This window comes from Pseudochaenichthys georgianus, chromosome 15 (assembly GCF_902827115.2).
Source record: "Pseudochaenichthys georgianus chromosome 15, fPseGeo1.2, whole genome shotgun sequence".
Lineage (NCBI taxonomy): Eukaryota > Metazoa > Chordata > Actinopteri > Perciformes > Channichthyidae > Pseudochaenichthys > Pseudochaenichthys georgianus.
In genome coordinates, this window is record NC_047517.1 from 3,707,748 (window position 1) to 3,714,954 (window position 7,207).

A 7,207-nucleotide genomic window follows, 5' to 3' on the forward strand; every position below is an offset into this window, starting at 1 on the left:
CACGTAGACCGGGTAGGCTGGACCGAGCGGCCGACGAAATGAGACGGTCTAGCCTAGGGAGGGCTTCGTATTTACGTCACGTGATACGCGCTGTTCGGTTGCGCTGCTCCAGCAGCCTGCTAGCAAATTCTAACTCAGCTGAAAAGGATCCAGAAACTTTACTTTTACATTTTTTTGGAGATCACCGTCGGCGATGAATTAAAGAGGAACATGGCGATACGATGAAGCTGTTCCTTTAGCCCCCAGTAATGTTACATTAGTAAGTTAACAAGTACATTATATATAGCTGATGTAATTTAATATAATTTCATTTAAAATAAGTCTTAATTTTTCTGTACTAATAAAACTATGTTTTTTTAAATGAACAAAAGCATGTTGTATAGATTGATTGTCAACAATAGTAGTGTTCTAATCTTAATAGCTGTGATTATAACAGTTTATATTCTCCTTCTTCCCCTAACCCTGCCCAGATGATGTCCAGGTCAGCACCTCCAGGTCCAGCAGCACCGTGACCCCCGCTCTGCTGAAATACACAATTAAACATTTTCTATGACCTTTTTTTTGTATTAATAAAATTAAACTGAAGACAGTTTAATGACCTAGAGATACCCTATTATTCCACTGCTTATGTTGAAAATAATGGTTAAAACCTCAGTAAATGAAATAAACAATGTGTTTAACAATTACAATTTAATATTGTATTTTCATTTTATCACAAAGTAGAGGTAAGAATATATCCATCCTCTCTCTGCAGCTTCATGTCTTCTCTTATTATAACTTTCATCATTGAGACAGAGGAAGTCAATCATGTTATTTAACATCACCAGCAGTAACACAAATATCAGCAGAAGTGTGTTTATGGAGTTGTTTATTTGTATTGTATGTGCAGCAAGTATATAGAAGCAGCTGTTTGGGGAAGCAGACAGACTCAAGCTATAATCGTTAGATATCTATTAAAAGAAAGGACACATACAAAATCAAATTCTGAAAGTAAGACACAAGTCTGTAGGACGGCAGTAAGCAGAGGTCTGGGTGGAGGATGCTCCTGATCGCCGCTTTGCTTTCTCCAGCACCTCGGGGGTTCAGGTGGATGGAGCTTTGTCCTGATGATCTGCTGTGCACTTTTCAGATTAGGGGTCCTTCTCCAGCAGATCCATTTCTCCAGAATTTTCCTAATTACAGAGAAAAACGAGAAAAATAAAAAAGTGAATTAATCATATTAGACACAGGGTTGCAGAAGTATTATTGCAAAATGTAACTCAGCATTTCAGACAAACAATCCCTAAAGGATCATTTAAAAATGATGTACTGTTCTGGTTTTTTTAAAACTAAAGAGATGAAATGACAGTCACACCTGCATCCCTTTGACAGCACGGCACAAACTAAGATTAAGCAAAAGGCTGCTGTCTATTTGTGATTGTCTTATTATTATTATTATTATGGGATCAGTATACATTAAATACACTTTAACCTAAATAAAAGATGATCAAATCTGGTGGAAATATTTAAAATAGGCTTTTTTTTGCTCTACCTCAAAGCAGCATGAGCTGAATAAAAAGGTTATAATGTTGTCCCAAAGTTTAATAAACAGTAACACATTGGAACATGTCAGAGAAATAAATAAAGCTAACAGCAGCTACACGTCAGGGTAGCGTTTTATAAATCCCACCGTACTGTAGGCTATATCGGTCTAAATGTTTTCACTTTGGTCTATGTATGTAATATAAAGTATAACTTATCTAGAACAGAGCCAATATCTCTGTATGACTTTAGTAAACTTCTGAATTGAATAAAAAACAAGTGCTAGTTAGCGTCACATATGTATCCGTATTATTTAACGAAAATGTATGCTTTAATGCCCCTTGGGTTTGACGTGTGTGACGTTAGTTAATTTAAAGTAAGTTAAAACCCAATACTCACATTTATTAGTGATTCCTCCGCTCGCTGCTGCTTTTAAATCCTCTCTGCTGGGGAGACCGGAAGCCATTTCATTTGAAAAAAACTCCGGCCCAATCCCAAACCACTCCCTCGACCCTACCCCTCCGTGACGGAGTGAACTCCGTCTGTAGCCACACTCGCAGCTCAACGAGGCTCCCTCCTGTCAGATATGCCCCTTTCACACCAGCGCATTTCAGCTCCGGCTCGGAGCTAGAGCCTGAAAAGCGCCGGGTTTTCCTGTTCACACCGCAGCGGCGTCGGCTCTTAGCTCCGGAATCCGCTTCATTTCCAGCTCCAAAAAATTGTCGGTCCAGAGGCAAGAGCTTTGGAGCTAAGAGGCGACGTCGCTTACGTCTCTCTTACGTCGAGGCGTGCAGGAAACTAAACCCACCTCCCATGGGTCGACTGTCAGCCTGCCTACAAGCAGTAGTGCCTATAAACACACTTTATAAAGTCAGGCAGCACTAACCAGGCTTCGTGTGATTCTGTTTATTTGTACCTTACTTTGACCATCCGTTCGCTGTTATCGATCATTGTGGAGAGAGGCAGACGTGTTGTTTTGTATTATTGCAGCTATCGGATGCAAGTAGTCAGTTTAGCTTCGGTTGCTATGCCAACATCACCCGTTTTATACCAGAGAAACTTTCATAACAGCGTTGTGATACCAAACAGTGTCAATTCAGACTGACACACATTCACTTAGGCTAAGGGAACTGGGGATATGCATCAGCTGCTTGTGTGAGTCGGACAGTGAATACTTTAGAGCGGCCGCTGCAGTGTGAGCTAACCGGGAGCTAACGGGAGAATACACTCTGTGGAAGAGCAGCCAGCACTGCAGCGGTCGGTAAATGCTGCAGAAACACATTAATAAACAATGAACCACGGCACTCTGGAGCAAAGTATAAGGTTGGAGAAGTCGTTATTCAATTTATTCTGGCTTCGTGTGATTAAAAGCAACACGATCATCGACCCAACGCAGTTGTTGTTGTTGTGAGCTGCCGTTGGGGAGCAAATCAGCGATGTAAACGGTGACGTCATGACGCAGCAAGGGCAGCTCTGGGGCGCCAGTGGGTGGTGTGAACAGAGCGGGAGCTGAAAAGGGAAACCGGAGCTGAACCAGAAAAGCTCCCGCTCGGAGCTAGAAACTGAAAAGCGCTGGTGTGAAAGCCGCAATAGAGGGAGTAAATACAGCAGCAAGCTTTGGGACGGCCTCCCCTCTCTCCGGCAGAAACAGGAAATGCCGTAACTGTATGTAACAACCGTGTCACAATTCACATGTTATGTCACGCTTGTAGTTTTGTCTGTGTTGGTGTTTTTCTTGTCTTTGGGTTTCCTGTCTTATTGTGTTAAGTGTTCACCCCCGTTTCCTGCCTGTCTGCTTTCTGTCTGTTTCCCTCCCTGATTACCCGATTGTGTTCACCTGTTGTCCTTGTGTTTCTCCTCCCCTGCCCGGCTGTTTCTCGTTGTCATGATTACCCCTTCTTGTATTTAGTCTTGTCTCTGTCTGTGTTCAGTGTTGGGTCATTGTTTGTTGGTGACGGAGTTCACCGGAGAGTGTTCTGTTCTGTATTTGTCATTTATCCTTTATCCTTGGAATAAAGGGTTTCTCAAAAGTTATCTGCATTTGGGTCCTGCTTCCTTCACTCATCCGTGACAAACCGTTTCAAATCAGCATCTCTTAGACAAAAAGTTTAAATGAATAACTCAAATAAAACTCCAAACACTCTTTCATTGTGTTTCAAATCTCTTTTAGTTTTAAACCTGATGTTTAAAAGCTTCTTAGTTTTTGCAACGGTCTGTAAATATACACAACTTTATAATAAAATGCACACATTTACCTTTTTCTAGACTAAACACAGGTATGATCCTAAGTTAAAAACATATGAGGTTATCATGAGGTGGTTTTAACATTGCAGTTTATCAGTGGATGTTTGCTGGAACTACTTGTAAACAGCGTGTTTCCTGACGGACACACACAGCGTGACTCCGGTCAGGTAGAGACCGGTCTCAAGTCAGCACCGCTGCAGACTCGCTGTTTGAGGGCTTGATTGCGCACTCCCCCACCACACCGTTCCACACTCGTTGCTTTGGAACAGCCCTCAATATGGCGGACCCTCCGCGTGAACGCGCAAACGGAGGGGTAGGGTGTAGGGGTAGGGTGTAGGGGTAGGGTGGAGGGGTAGCGTGTAGGGGGCGGTTTGGGAATGGGCCTATCTCTTCCCTGCGCGCATTGCACCCTGGGATATGGTAGGCCGCGGAGTGTACATCAGATATATCCTTCAAATTGGGGAAAAGTAGGCTGCATTCGGAGGAGTCTCGTCTTTTTTTAAAATTGGGACAGACTTCTTTTGGCGGAAGTGACGTAAGCGGTCTACGAATGCACCCTTCGAAGTATGCAACCCCTGAATTGAGACACGGCACTGTTCTTATTATACGACAATGGTCACCATAGATATATATAAACACTAGATGACTCACCCGCGCTGCTGGCCAATAGCTTGGTTTCACTTGACGTCACACCGCTGCGTTCCTTTGGCGCGAAATTCCATTGGAGGTCAGGAAGTAATTTTCTACAGAGGATCTAGCTGCTGTTACCATTGTGAAAATGCCGGTGTGTTGTGTAGTTTACGGTTGTTCCAATCGATCCGGCCGAGAGAAAAACAAGAGGTTTTACCGAGTGCCGAAGGTTGTCGTCCATAAAACTGAGCAATTTAAGAAGCTAACCGAAGAACGCCGGAAAAAATGGCTTTCAAACCTACATCTGCGGTCGGGAGGAGCAGAGTCGTCTAATGCACGTGTCTGCAGCGACCACTTCATCAGAGGTATTAGCTAACTTGGTTTGTGTGGCTTTGTTTATGTATTATTGGGTTGTGGTTAAATGCTTATTTACTTAGTATTACTGATCATGTTTAAGTTACCTGTAGTCTAATATGGACTTTGTTGGGACTTTTTAGGGTGCCCGCTTTGAGTGACGTTGAGTCGGTAGACTGGGCTCCCACTGTTAGCCTCGGTTACCACACAACAAGTAAGCCCAGATCAGAGGCATCTCTTCGACGCACCCACAGCGGACTCACGATCCTTGGATGAGGAGTCCAGTCTGCATAGAGTGGTGCACCTCTGGACAGTAATTCTGTCCCGAGGTGCATCACTCCCGGTACCTGTGTCGCTCTCAGAGAGAGGAGACGTCTGCCGCTCCAAGGGATCAGTTTGTGTGCCAGTGTGTGTGACTGGAGACAACGCAACCTCCCCTGGCGGATCATACACGATATCGTGTTGTCTGTCCTCACGAGGACATGGTGTCCTCTGAGAGAAGGCAGGAAGCGTTTTAGGGTGGGGAACACCGCTAAAAGCTCCGGGTAGTTTACGTGTGCCCGCTGGAGGTCTCTGCTCTAGGGACCTCTCACCGGGCGACCTTCGTAAATACCCTATCAGCCTGTCTGACATGCGTCCGTGGTGACCACCTTCCGTGAAAGGACAGCACCCGTAGGCACGTCCCGCACTAGAAAAGTCGGGTGTAGTGCCACTACGCATTACATAATAACCAAAACTCTCCGCACGCCGTGGCGCGTGGGGTTTAGTTTTATTATGAGGCCCATGTTGAGTGGGTGCTTTACGAGGACATTTTTCCCCGTAATCTGACTCCACATTATAGATAAAACCCTTCTTTCTAGGAGAGAGAGAACCTCTCTCTCCAGAATATGGGTTGACTCTCTCTGGGTTTGTGAAAACAGATAAAGTATAACTGTTTTGAGAAGCCCAGGCAGATGTCGTGAGTATCTCCTGCTGTATGCTCCTTAGAGCCAGCTGAGATGTCACGCTTACGGCTCCAGCCGGCACTGCGCATGCGTGTGACGGTGGTGCCTTCACAGCTCCAGTCGGCACTGCGCCTGCGCGTGCCGGTGGTGCCCTTACAGGTCTAGCCGGCACTGCGCATGTGCGAGACGGTGGAGCCTTCACGACCCCAGCCGGCACTGCGCATGTGCGTGGCGGTGGTGCCCTTAAAGCCCCAGCCGGCACTGCGCATGCGCGTGGCGGTGGCTTCACGGACCCGTCAATAATCCGCCTCTTGAGAGATGCCGTAGCTGCTCTCAAAAGGGGAAGAATTGGCGGGCTGTCCTTTACGGCTCTAGCCGGCACTGTGCATGCGCGTGACGGTGGAGCCTTCACGACCCCAGCCGGCACTGCGCATGTGCGTGACGGTAGTGCCCTTAAAGCCCCAAACGGCACTGCGCATTGAGCAACTCTCATAGGAATGAATGAGGCCCCGCCTCCCACGCTGTATCCAGTTCTTATTATACATCCATGCTTGAGACCGGTCTCTACCTGACCGGAGTCTCGCTGTGTGTGTCCGTCAGCAAACAAGCTGTTAAAAAGTAGTTCCAGCAAACATCCACTGATAAACTGCGATGTTAACAACCTCATGACAACCTCATATGTTTTTAACTTGGGATCAAACCTGTGTTTAGTCTAGAAAAAGGTAAATGTGTGCATTTTATTATAAAGTTGTGTATATTTACAGACCGTTGCAAAAACTAAGAAGCATAAAGATCAGGTTTACAACTAAAAGAGCTTTGAAACACAATGAAAGATGTTTGGAGTTTTATTTGAGTTATTCATTTAAACTTTTTGTCTAAGAGATGCTGATTTGAAACCGTTGTTACATACAGTTACGGCATTTCCTGTTTCTGCCGGAGAGAGGGGAGGCCGTCCCAAAGCTTGCTGCTGTATTTACTCCCTCCATCTTACAGGAGGGAGCCTCGTTGAGCTGCGAGTGTGGCTACAGACGGAGTTCACTCCGTCACGGAGGGGTAGGGTCGAGGGAGTGGTTTGGGATTGGGCCTTCCTCTCCACGGGCTGCGGAAGCGAAATACTTGATGGGAAACGACCATGGATTTATAATAAGAACTGGATACAGCGTGGGAGGCGGGCCTCATTCATTCCTATGAGAGTTGCTCATTAGCGCATGAAGACAAAATGGCCCAACTTTTGAGAGCGAAACACCACAGATTACCCGGCATGCCTGAGAAGTACCCGTATGTGCACTCATAGAGCATGCGCAACTTTAACCACGCCGCCCAAAAGGCTCGTTCACATTAAGCACGTGAATTTGCATACACGTAACAGCACCACGCGTTCATGACAGCATGGTACTGGATTTATATTAACGAGGCGGCAGTTAGCAGCTAGCGGCTAGCTAGTAAGTTATGCTAAGTTACACATCAATCGTTATGTACTTTTATATTACGCTGACATCAGGATCTAGTGATAT